The 12,539-nt window shown below is 34.2% G+C and overlaps 1 protein-coding gene across 2 annotated transcripts in view; it reads right to left on the bottom strand.

The window, feature by feature from the left end:
- LOC138335057 (inositol polyphosphate-5-phosphatase A-like) overlaps positions 1-12,539 on the bottom strand; it is a 60,880-nt gene that overhangs the window by 28,928 nt on the left and 19,413 nt on the right. The window lies entirely within an intron of this gene.

The raw sequence follows: 12,539 nt of genomic DNA, 5'->3' as shown, positions 1-12,539 counted from the left end.
CAGTTCCTCTGATTTAAATCATTCTCCCCTTAAATTGCATAATGAATTGGTCTAGTCTTTGATTTAGAAGAGACTATTTGTCTTCAGGGGTGAATGAGCTAATAGTCACATGAGCACTTCTATTCAGCAATTATTCAGTGTGAGGGTAACTTTTGAAAACTTTGAATTTTGAGTAATGAATAAAGTTCATATCAAAAGGGTTGCAGATCTATACCCATTCCAAGTACAAGTGGCCGAATACAAGTACAAGTGGCCGAATACACTTACTTTTACCCATGGACGGTAACTATTTTCTTAAGTCCTGTTAAAATACAATTTGATGATATGAACAAATAAGAAAGAAAACCTTCACATCACAGGATATGATTTAAGTATTACCGGCTGATTTACCGCACAATATGTGATCATGACTTCAAATGACCTCAACATTGGCCCCTGCTGACCTCTACATTGACCCCAGCCATCAAAACACCAGACAGATCCCAGACTTTCAATAACTTTAGACGGAATCAATACACTGCTTCAATCTCTATAAAAGGTTTTATATATAAACAGGACCGAGTAAAAGTCAGTTCCACCTCCCAGAATTCCTTCAACAAGCCAGGAGCCAGCCATGGCAGTACAAATGTAGCACAGGACAACCTTTCACATTATAGGCCCATCGGCACTACACAGAGTTATCCTAGCTTTTGTTAGCCAACAGATGAAGGAATTTCTGTAAAATATTCAACTGCCTAAGTGATTACGTAATGGGAATCAGCAGCCGGTTTTATAGAGTTGCTGATGAACATATACATTGCCAGGGTAATGTTCTCCAGGTGTATAAAGATGAACAAACATTGGCACTTTAACACACAATTAGTCGACACGACTATATTTAGATCATGCACATTTTCTATTTGTTTTGATACCTTCACTCAGAAATCACCCTACCTTTGAAATTTCAATGATATTGTAGCCTAATGAACATATAGTATAGTAGGTAGGGAATGTATATCCGTTCTAAACCTTTGATTCTTTTTTTTTTTGTATTTTTGTTCTATCTTTGATTGTGTTTAAAGGTCTGCAAGATAAACTAGTTCAAATACGTAGTTCAATAGTATATATCCCTCTAGAATACGGGAGTTTCAAGATTCCAAAACAACCAGGGTTAAGTAAATTTACCATCAATTAGTCCCACATTCCAGTGATTATGACGTCACAAAACACACATCAAATTATGATGTCATAATCGCCATATAGTGAGATTAATTGACGATAAATTGCACTTCCCACGTCGTTTTGGGATCTCATAACCCCCTATAAGGAGCTTCTAACAGTTAAGCCTCATGTATTGAAACCATTATAAGTTTTAACTTTCAAATCATAGATGATGATCTCAAAAGTAACCTCACTTTTATTGAATGTTCATGATTCTACAGCACGAAGTCCAACGATGCTCCTTAAGATGCTCCCTAAATATTTTAATTCCCATAATATGGTATATCAGACCCATACACTGTCCAGAGTAGCTTCATCAGTTACCACATGACCAGATTGATTAAGTCTATATAGTAATACACAATAGGGTGATATTAATTGATATAAGAAGTTTTTTTGTAAACCTGAATAACCAGGTCAGACACTTATAGAACAATAACAGCCACCAGCTGGGGTTAATTACCAACAGAACCGTACATAATCCATCCGGCACCTGAATATATACTTCCTAGAGCTAAGAATACCCTGGTTGTCACTGTTGGAGATGTATCTGCCCTGCATAACTGTGGTAATGGGACATAAGTTTACAGAAGGCTTATAGATGTTTATACCTCTGTCAGACACAGATAATTATAGTATAATGGCAGGAGTACATGGTAAAAAATGAAGGCTATCCTTTCTTTGGTGTCTGAAAATGGTCCAATTGTTTAAATTCTTATTTCATTCATCTGGTATTCATGATCAGATTCAAACTACAATTTGCTCTTCCCAACTTAAAGGATACTTTTGGCTCTATTGCAGCTGATGACTGAAACTATGAAATCTGTGAAGAGAAATCTATCTATTGGATTTCTATTCCAAATTGAAGAATGGCTTAGTTTGTGCTGGGTGCTTATAGGGTTAAATGAAGTATTGTAAGAATTTCAAGATGTTTTCTCATCAATTCTACATCAATTTTAGTGCTAAAGGAAGTTAAAAGACAAAATCACTTGTTTAATTGAGAAAGCAAAAATTTATTTGGAATTTGATAAGATAATTTTATGATTTTATCTGCCCAATCAAGACAAAATTCCTATAACACCCTATAATAATTACCCAGGAGAGAGTAGCCAATGGTTTTGTTATCTAAAGGACTTACAGACCTTTGGTTATATTTTATCATTGACTTTATGGAAGCATACATACCAGGGCACCGTTAACATGCGGTAAACTGGCCTTGTTAACCTCACCTACTACAGAGCTGTGACTAGGCTACATGGGGTAATTAGGTAAATAACAGGTACTGCATGCAGCTAATTACTCCATTTGGTCATTCTCACACCACAGAAAATGTACAATCAGCCTAGCTCGCCAATCCTCTTATCTTCATTATTGAGGCCAAGGTACTCATTTAGTGAGACTCCCACCCAGTTCTGAATGATCTCCTACAGATAGGAAATAGACAGGGGAATACATTTCTGTCGGTATACTTATGATGTATGTATAGGCTGTGCAATGTATCCACACATACACCTAGTTATTATTAGGCACCACATATCGGTGTGTGTGTGTGTGTGATGTACATGCATGTTTGACATAATCATCATCATGTTTATAAAAACAAGAAATGATAGGGTTTGGGTTATTTAGGGCAAGCCAGGCTTTGGTTATGAAACTGATTGGAAAATGCTGATATCCTTCTACAGTTATTAGCTAGTTTGGAAACCGATGGATTAATTTCAAGCTGCACTGATTCTTGAGATACTGAATTGAACGAAGGCCTGAGATTTTCCAGGATTTTGTATCCCAACATGAACAATTTTTGAAAACATTTCTTTCTTTTTGGTTTATCATAAAGGTCACGCAGTTTTACAGCTTTAATAATGTGATTAAACTGACAAAAGGTCAAACATTCTCATTTCAATTATTCTGTTGGAATCCGATGTTCCTAGGAGATAAATGCAACCTTTGGTATGTATTTTATTACCACACACTGACACATTGTAAATGAAACAGTATTTCCTAAAAAGAAACCACCAACACTTCCATGGTTTATCCCACCAAGAAACAAAAGCCATCATCTTGTCCATATATTATCCCAAATAACAACAGTGCTTGCTGATACTTTAGGTAGATATTATGCTAAGGCGTTATGGCTCTTTGCTACCTATTCCATACAAATGGTTTTTCTAGGAAGTACTTGTAGCATAATTACAAATATTATTCTGGTTGGTACCATGTGTTTCAACTCCATACCTTGCTGTAAATAGGGGCAAGGCTGTTTCAGTGGTAAATAAACACACAGCTTTCCGACAAATACCTCTCAGCTGTAAACTACTGACTTGTACTCTTACAGCTGTTCTCCAGAGAATGAGAGAGGAGAATGAGAGAGCAAAATGAGAGACAAGAAAGAGAGAGGTTGAAAAACTGAGGACATCAAGGGTTGTAACTGTCAAAATTATAGCTAACTCTATAGCGCTATCTTTCCAAATTATAACAAATTTATTCAAAGATATATACACCATTGGCATAGAAATATTTCAACTTCCAGCTCTCTTAAATCAAATACATATGTGATTTAAAGTTAATTGAACTAAAAAATATATAATCAAAGTACTGTATGTTTCTGTTTGGCGCAAAAACAATATAAACTAAGAATTTAATGTACATGCCAAAAGCTAAGACGAAATGTGCAGCTTTGACCTACAAACTCAGTTATAACCGAAACTAGGTTTTGCAGCAGATATTGGCTGAGAAAGCATCAATGCACACAGGTATGACTCTCACATATATAGCTTGGCACCTGCCAAGGTCCAAGTACCTGGAATAGGTAAAAACTTCCATGTAAGTTATGGATTGAATGACAATTTCCAGAATTTCTTAGTAACAGAAAAACTGAGATTTAAGAAAATGAAATAGTTTGCATCTTTAATTTTCATCCAGTCCATGAGTGGTGAATGATGAACTTGATCCTGATACATAGACAATTGCAATAATTTAAAATTTTCTGAAATTTTATCACTAGCCATCTTCTTCTTGGTTGCAAATATTATCTTGAGACAAGACAGACCATTAGACTCTAGGTTACCAATAATAATTACTCAGCTAAATTCTACTTTACTATCTCCCATTCATTTGATACTTAGTCTCTGAAACCGACATGTTTTGTAGACAAACATCCATCCGAAACTAAGTGAGAATTTTTGTATTTCCAGGACAATTAGAAATCTAACACAAGACCTATAGATGTATGAGGCAGTTGCTAGGTAACACTGTCAGAAAATTGATGGTTTTCTGTAGATACTCAAACACAAGATTTTCATTTGTTTTCATGATATTTTTTTCTATCAAAGAAACAACCCTAAGAAAAACTTGCAAATGTATACACACAAAGTTAATTAACTTCTATATCTTTTTTACTGTGTTTCATCAATGCTAATCAAATCCAAAACCCAGAGATACATTGACATTTAATTACAACACATACCATGTATTGGTGTTTAAATAAAGAATTCTATCGGATTAATCCTGATGTGTCTACCATTTCATTTCAGCTGACATTCATTGTATATTAAAGTCTAAATGTTTAAAACAGGTGTCACAACAAAGAACAGTTTATGATTATTTTCCAATAAACTTACAGATTATTCTCTAAATGTCATGTCTTCTTTGTACGAACAGATGTATAATGTGTGTGCATATGTGATCAAAGCCATCCTCAGATTTATTATTTTTCTTGCGAGTGTGATCGTTCCTTTAACTTCAAATTTCCTCTTAAGACACTTTAACATCGACTTTAAATATTTAAAGGTCAGCATATTCAATAATTCAAGGACTCAAGCTGAAATAAAATTTATAAAAAGTTTCTTAATATAATTATAATCATAATTTAATTTGAAAATTCTTCTTAGGACTCCTGGAGGTAAAACAACTGGTAATCATGTTTCAGTTAATTCCATTTACTTTTCTTTTTGCAATGACCTTTAACTTTAACAAACGCTAAAAAGTAGCTATATAGTCACTTGTGACCATGTCATATCTTTAGGATGTGGGATGATGTTCTCAGACTGATTTTGTACCGAGTTTACTACTGAAAGAGTGCATTAGATGAATATCACAGCAGACGACTCAGAGTCACAGATGGTGTGTCAATTCTAAATCTGCCTTACAGTAAAGCAATGAAAATTGTATTTCAATCAAAATATTCTGATTCAAGCACACAAAAAATGAAGTAAAAAATAAGGCCACTAGGGGTAAAGTTACAGCAGAATATTGAATAATAAGAGATGCAAATTTACATGGCATGTGGCTTTGATCAAGACCTGGATTGAAAATCAATTTCTCAGTAGAAAATTTGAACAGCATTAATCAGAAAGCATGTCACTTCCCACTGGTTTTCCTGATGAAAAGAATTGCCAGAGGAATCATTTTACAAAAAAAACTCATTTCTTTCACTTTTCTTGTTCTGCTAGACATACCAAAATGAAAACAGCTCTTACATTGATGTTACATGTACAGTTGTAGGTTTATGACTGAAACCGAGATTCTTATGCAATTTATGCACTATAGCTAGAATACTACAGATTTCTATAGCAGTAACTAGTGTTTGTCTTTGGTAAACATATCACCATTACATTCTTTGAGTTTATTGAAATTCAGAAAATAAATCCATGTAGGCCTTTTTATTTCATATATAAATATGCTACATTCAGCGAAGTCAGTCAGTCAAAGCTTCAGCATAGCTTAAGCATAAAGAGAATATCAGCATTGTATAATTTTTTCACCTAGCCGCACTGGCAATTCGATTCTCTGGATGTGAGAAACCAACTGGTCTGAACTGTTTTGTCTTGAACAAGATAATAAACTCTAATCCTTTGGATAGCAGATATCAGTTTTACATGTTTTACTTAGAAGGGTGGCCACCAGTTCCCTGATTCTGGCTTTTAGTGGTTGGGTTATAACATATGACAGACATTCAAAAATACAATATGGTGGGTGACCTGCTAGATCAATGTTGTCAAGGGGTTGTCTAAACCGGTCCAAATTTTTTACTTTTAATTCTTCTTTGGGTGCAAGTGGTGGTCTTATTTCCAATGAAATATGGTTCTCTCTGATGTTATTCGGGCTTAAATTTAATGGAATACCATTTTGTATCCCCTTACAGAATGTGGTAATTTCAGGAATGACGATTGCTGAAGAAACACGAGGAAGATATTGATAAACTTGGTTCTGCTCTAGCGCTGTTTTACATTGTATGTTACACTGTACTATACCAGTTGTAAAAGTTTGATCCATACATATGTACATTAACATCCTGATCATGAACACAGAACATTTTCAAAGGATAAGAAAAAGATGGCAGACTGATGACTCCTACTGTCTATCATTCTCCTTGCCTGTGTTTATATAGACAATATGTGTATTGATTAAGTCTAGAGGAGGTGGAAGGCCCAAAGCACTCTGACCAGACCACCAAAGTGATTGTAGACTCCCATCATCGTATACCCTCTATGTAGGGTAGGCGTCAGATAGACGTTTAGGAACACCATATATATATATAATATAAATGGCCCAACAGAGACGGAAGGACTTCTTCTGACGTCCTGAACTCCTCTCAATGCAGGTCCAGTTAGGATCATTGCAGAGTTGATGTCGTACATAACATGTCAAGGTGACAATTTTACTTGATAGTGAATGCAGTGATTTTGATATTTCAATTAATATAATTCAGAAAGTGTATTTGTTAATTTGGCAAAATAACTGCTATATTTCACCACAAACAGGACCTATTCCATCAAATTAGACCCCCCCCCCCTATTTTCATGAAATTCACACATTTGGGGAGGATGTCTCAAAAATAAGACCCCCTACCTATTTTTCCATTTACTGGAGGAGAGATTTGGTAAATTGAATAATTATAAACGTCAAAAGAAATGATTGTGTACCAGTACCGATTTTTATTTAATTTGTTTACGGACAGAGACAAAATTTGTAGTCACAAGTGTACATTTGTTGGTTATCAAAAGTGAAATGAATATACTTCAGTAACAAGTCTGATCTGACTTGTATTTGTGCAGTTAATTATGAGTGATTTAACAGGATTTCTTCCAGGGTGTAGTAAGGCTTTTGAAATCTTTATCATGGATATATATGCTTAGGGGCCATGGTGGCCGAGTGGTTAATATGTCCCGACATATTACCACAAGCCCTCCACCTCTGGGATGCGGGTTCGAATCCCATGTGGGGCAGTTGCCAGGTACTGAACACTGGTCGGTGGTTTTCCTCTACGAACAAACCTGGCACGTCCTGACATGACTCTGGCTGTTAATAGGACGTTAAAATAATAAACTAAAAACTAGCTATGATATATCCCAACTGCAAACCTCCATATGTCTCCAAAATGGAAACACAGAACTGAAACGACCACTTGCAATTGATCTGTTGAGACACACATGAAAGGGTTGAACATTACGAAATTTGTGGTAGAAATACATTTATATGCATATTCTCAATAAACAGACTATTGAATTACGTGAACTTTATTTTAACCATTGCTGTAAACTCTTTTATAAGCACTGCTAATTAAGTTCATGTGTCCCCACAAAGAATACAACAAACAAGATTTGTTAGGACATTGACTTCTAGAGCTGACACACAATGTTCCTAAGGCCTGAGCTGTCAGGAAATTAAAACTCAGTGGATGGTAAGATACCTGTAAGGCTTTTATACTGTACATATTGATCTAACATTCCCGCATACCATCGTGGTCTTTCTGCATTCTCTGCTATTTGATAAATTTGTCTTTTTTTTTCCCCCACATTATTAATCGCCTTATATCTAAATCAATATTACTAATTTACAGTCTTTATTGGGACCTCAGTGTATATAGCTTATTGATCAACATGATGAATTTGCCCCACCTCTTAGGCAGCTTTTTCTCTATCCCTGGAATTATTTTGTGAATGAATAACAGAATGTACATGTATTTAGTAATTATATTTGAGTAAAATTACACCTTGTCACACAATTTGTCGTAAATTTAATTATCTATATTACTGTTTAATCCACTCATTTTCATAAACGTACACATCAAGTCTTCCCATGTCACCACATCTTTACAATTAATGACCTGTTTTAAGGTGATTACAAAGATTTATTAACCCAAGCAGGTGATATTATTTCCTGGTATCAGATGCATATAATCAATAAGAACCTTGCCATAAGCTCCATGGCCTTATCTATTATAACAGGGTGAAAATAATCAACCATCACATTTTAATTTCTCACTAAAATCAGGCTTACTGATGAAAAAAAGACAAATCGTGGAAATTCCACCAGTCTTTATGAAGATGGTTTTCCACTTTTTCTTTAAAGAATTTCAATCTATAAAATTGGGCCTCGGTAAGTTAAAATAAATACACCCTTGTATCATAATATGTGGATGGAAGGAGAGATGAGAATTAAGCCTGTATAGGCATCTAGCTACCAGGTCAAGAAGAAAACCTTCTGGTAGATCTGTATAATACTTCAGACACGATAACCACAGCTCACAGCTTCTGTCTGTGACATGAATATTTGGGTGTGATGATTCAGACACTTTTTCATGGTGCGGCTAAATCACACAATGATTTTGTCATTGGTCTATTTAGACTCTGACAGATAGTATGAATATTGAAAATGGAGTTTACTTAAGCATGAAAAAGCAGTTTTCTCCTGGCAAATGGAAGCATTTTATATTCTTCTCTATCTATTCTGCCACACACAGGTTTGTGTTTAATCAATAAACCAACAGCAGCCCTACATGTTCTCAAACAGAGAACAACTACTGTCTATATTTCTATATATTCTGCAGCCTGGGGCCTATAAATTTACACTAACTGTAACGTTTATATGTTCTTCAAAACTGTTGTCTTCTATCTGTTATCGACAACTAATGCATCGTGGATATCTATATATTAACTACTAATTTGTTAGTATGTTATAATTACTTTATTATCTAGAGCTCCAATACACCTTTCTATGATTTTAGAAATTTTACAAGGAGCAATTGCCAAAATATGAGAGTCTGGCAGATCAAAAAACATACATATTTTTATGCATGTACTCAAAATCGCTTTTTCAAATTTAAAACTGACAGGCTTCATATTAATTTCATTAACATTTCTAATATTAAGAATTTTTTTTTACTTAAATTTGCCATGGATACACTCATAAAAGAACTTAAGACAAAAAAGTTAGGAAACATAATTTACTTCAAATTCAGTAAGAGAGAATTTCAAGGTAGGGAAACCCACAGGATTCAGCATTAATATGCTTAATTATGAGATATAATGGGTTTTTTTTTTTGTAGGCTTAGGTTTTATTAGTTTAACGTCCTATTAAGTCCTGTAAAGAGATTGTTGATGGAGGATAACTGGAGTACCCGGAGAAAAACCACCATGGAGTTCAAACTCTCAACCTAGAGATGGATGGCTTAAATTGCGGTAATGACTTGAGACATCTGAACGACTTGACCAATGCAGCACATTTTTTATCCAGGAATGTTTTGCATGATGTGATGCGTAATATATGTCTTCAAATTTTTATTTCTTGAAAGGGGAGGTAACTGTGAATTATTTGAGGATATTTGTTGAATATCATTTGAGGATGTATGTTGAATATTATTTAAGGATGTGTGTTGAATATTGTTTGAGGATGTGTGTTGAATATTATTTGAGGATGTGTGTTGAATATTATTTGAGGATGTGTGTTGAATATTATTTGAGGATGCGTGTTGAATATTATTTGAGGATGCGTGTTGAATATTATTTGAGGATGTGTGTTGAATATTATTTGAGGATGCGTGTTGAATATTATTTGAGGATGCATGTTGAATATTATTTGAGGATGCGTGTTGAATGTTATTTGAGAATGTGTGTTGAATATTATTTGAGAATGTGTGTTGCATATTATTTGAGAATGTGTGTTGAATATTATTTGAGAATGTGTGTTGCATATTATTTGAGAATGTGTGTTGAATATTATTTGAGAATGTGTGTTGAATATATTTGAGAATGTGTGTTGAATGTTATTTGAGAATGTGTGTTGAATATTATTTGAGAATGTGTGTTGAATATTATTTGAGAATGTGTGTTGAATATTATTTGAGGATGTGTGTTGAATATTATGAAGAAATGTGTTGAATATTATTTGAGGATGCGTGTTGGATGCTATCACCCTATGAGAAATAAACAGCTATTAACCCATAGTTATGTTTTGTTCCTGGTATGCTCCACTATAGATTTGGTTTTATCTGTACATCCTAAATCACCATACATCATCATTATATTATTGTTGTATATTAAACTACAGGGTTTATTTGCCACACTCCAGCATGCTTCTGACCCGCCGTCAACACTAGTATCGGGGATAACCTGTTTACACATCAAAATGTCAGTGGTTCGTCCTATCACTATTTGGTACACGTACACCATCCATAGGAATCATATATGTACAGCCAATACAGGCAAATATTATATTGGCAGCACATGCCTAAATGTCAAACAGGTTCTGTGAATCAAAATGCTAAATACCATACCCTCACTGATGTGTATTAATCAGGAAATATAGGGAATTGCCAAGTAATTTTTATGAAGATCAGTTTATAGAAAATCATCATTACTACAGAGGAGTCTATATATTACTATATCAGCTGTACATGATATTACATTCCACTACATGAATGCATCAAAGCTCCATCAGAGTACAAATGAGGCCAAGTCCTATGCTTATATTGTATCACCATCTCTGTACCTCCAGATCTCAAGTTTGATTGCAATGGAAGTCATGGGAGATTTTCTCTAAGTTTTGAGTGCCAGGTTTCCTCAACAATCAAAACTTGCACATTTTTACATGACTCTAACCCAATACAACAGAGTGTACAATACCAACAAGTAATTACATTCAATTAATGGATCACAAGCTGTCAATTATACATTGTGTATGCTACAACATTTGTAATTGCTACAACAATGTATAGGTACATGTGCATTTGCGAGCATGAGACGTGGCTACATACTACCTTGCGATCGGTCAATAATGATGACATCTTAAAAAAGACCTGTATTTAGAATATGCTTTAATTTATATACCATGAATAAATAATTCTGTGGTTCTGTTTATATAAGCTAAAAGATACTTCATACCCAATCTTAGCAATATCAGATCAAATTAAGTCTTAAAGCCATATACATATATTTTATAAGAAGAAAACAGATATCTTTATTTCTAATAAGATATATAGTAGCCATGACTTAGTCAGTCTCAGTAAGATTTAATCAATGTTATTTGCTGCTAGCTGTTGTCAATGTTTTGAAAAAGAATTATAGCTTTTGTAAGGTACACACAACAGGTGACTGTGAATTAACCAGTATTAAACTGTGACCATTCATTTAATCACAATGTAACTTTCTTTATTATAAAACTTTATTTTTCTTTCTTTGGAAAAACATGATAACACTTTAGGTATACAGATAGTCAAATATATAATTATAAGCTAACAGACAAGAAATTCTTGTCACTTTTTCTACCATATTTGGAGCCCTAAAGCAGTTTGTCACTTTTTTTTTGTTTGTAAATCTTTTACTTATTCTTTTTGTCCTGCAATAAAGTTTTAAATATATTGATCGAACTATTTGCACAATAAATAGTTTTACCTGGCCAATAATAAACCACATATAAACTCCTCAAACATGCTTGGCATATGATGTACATTTACACTTTCCTGCTTAGCTTCAATTAAATGTGTCTATACTCTATAAGGACCAAATAAAGTAAAAATTGTCTTCATAGCCTAGTGGTCTTTACACAAAGGCCAAATTGTATAAAAATTTGTAACTTATAACTCATAAGTAAATTGAACTTATGAAGCAGGTGGTATTTATTCCTTGTTTTCATATTACAGAGTTAGCTCCCTTACGAGTATATATCCATTGTGACGTCATTATATTTTAGTGCAAATCACGTCACTTTCTCTGAAAAGTATGACGTAATCAATACCCACCCACAAGGGCAGATAACTCTGTAATATGCAAATACAGAAGTGGTCACTATATTGGCAGATCATACTTGTTTTTGTATTATTTTTTTATTTGAGAGATTTTTTTTTATGGGGTCCGGAGTGGTGGGGGCATAAGTGGGGGTATGGTATTTATAACTTTTCTATGATCTATTAAAAGTAATGACCACTATCAAGGTGACCATTACATGTATGTAGCACATCATATACATATCTCCAGCCATAATACAAACTGAAGTACATGGTGCCAGGAGTACTGACCAGAAACGACTATGAAGCCCATTAATAAAACTTGTCTTCATGT

Source organism: Argopecten irradians, chromosome 11, assembly GCF_041381155.1.
Source record: "Argopecten irradians isolate NY chromosome 11, Ai_NY, whole genome shotgun sequence".
NCBI lineage: Eukaryota > Metazoa > Mollusca > Bivalvia > Pectinida > Pectinidae > Argopecten > Argopecten irradians.
The sequence above is the reverse complement of the archived record's forward strand: the minus strand, read 5'-3'. Positions and strand labels throughout refer to the sequence as shown.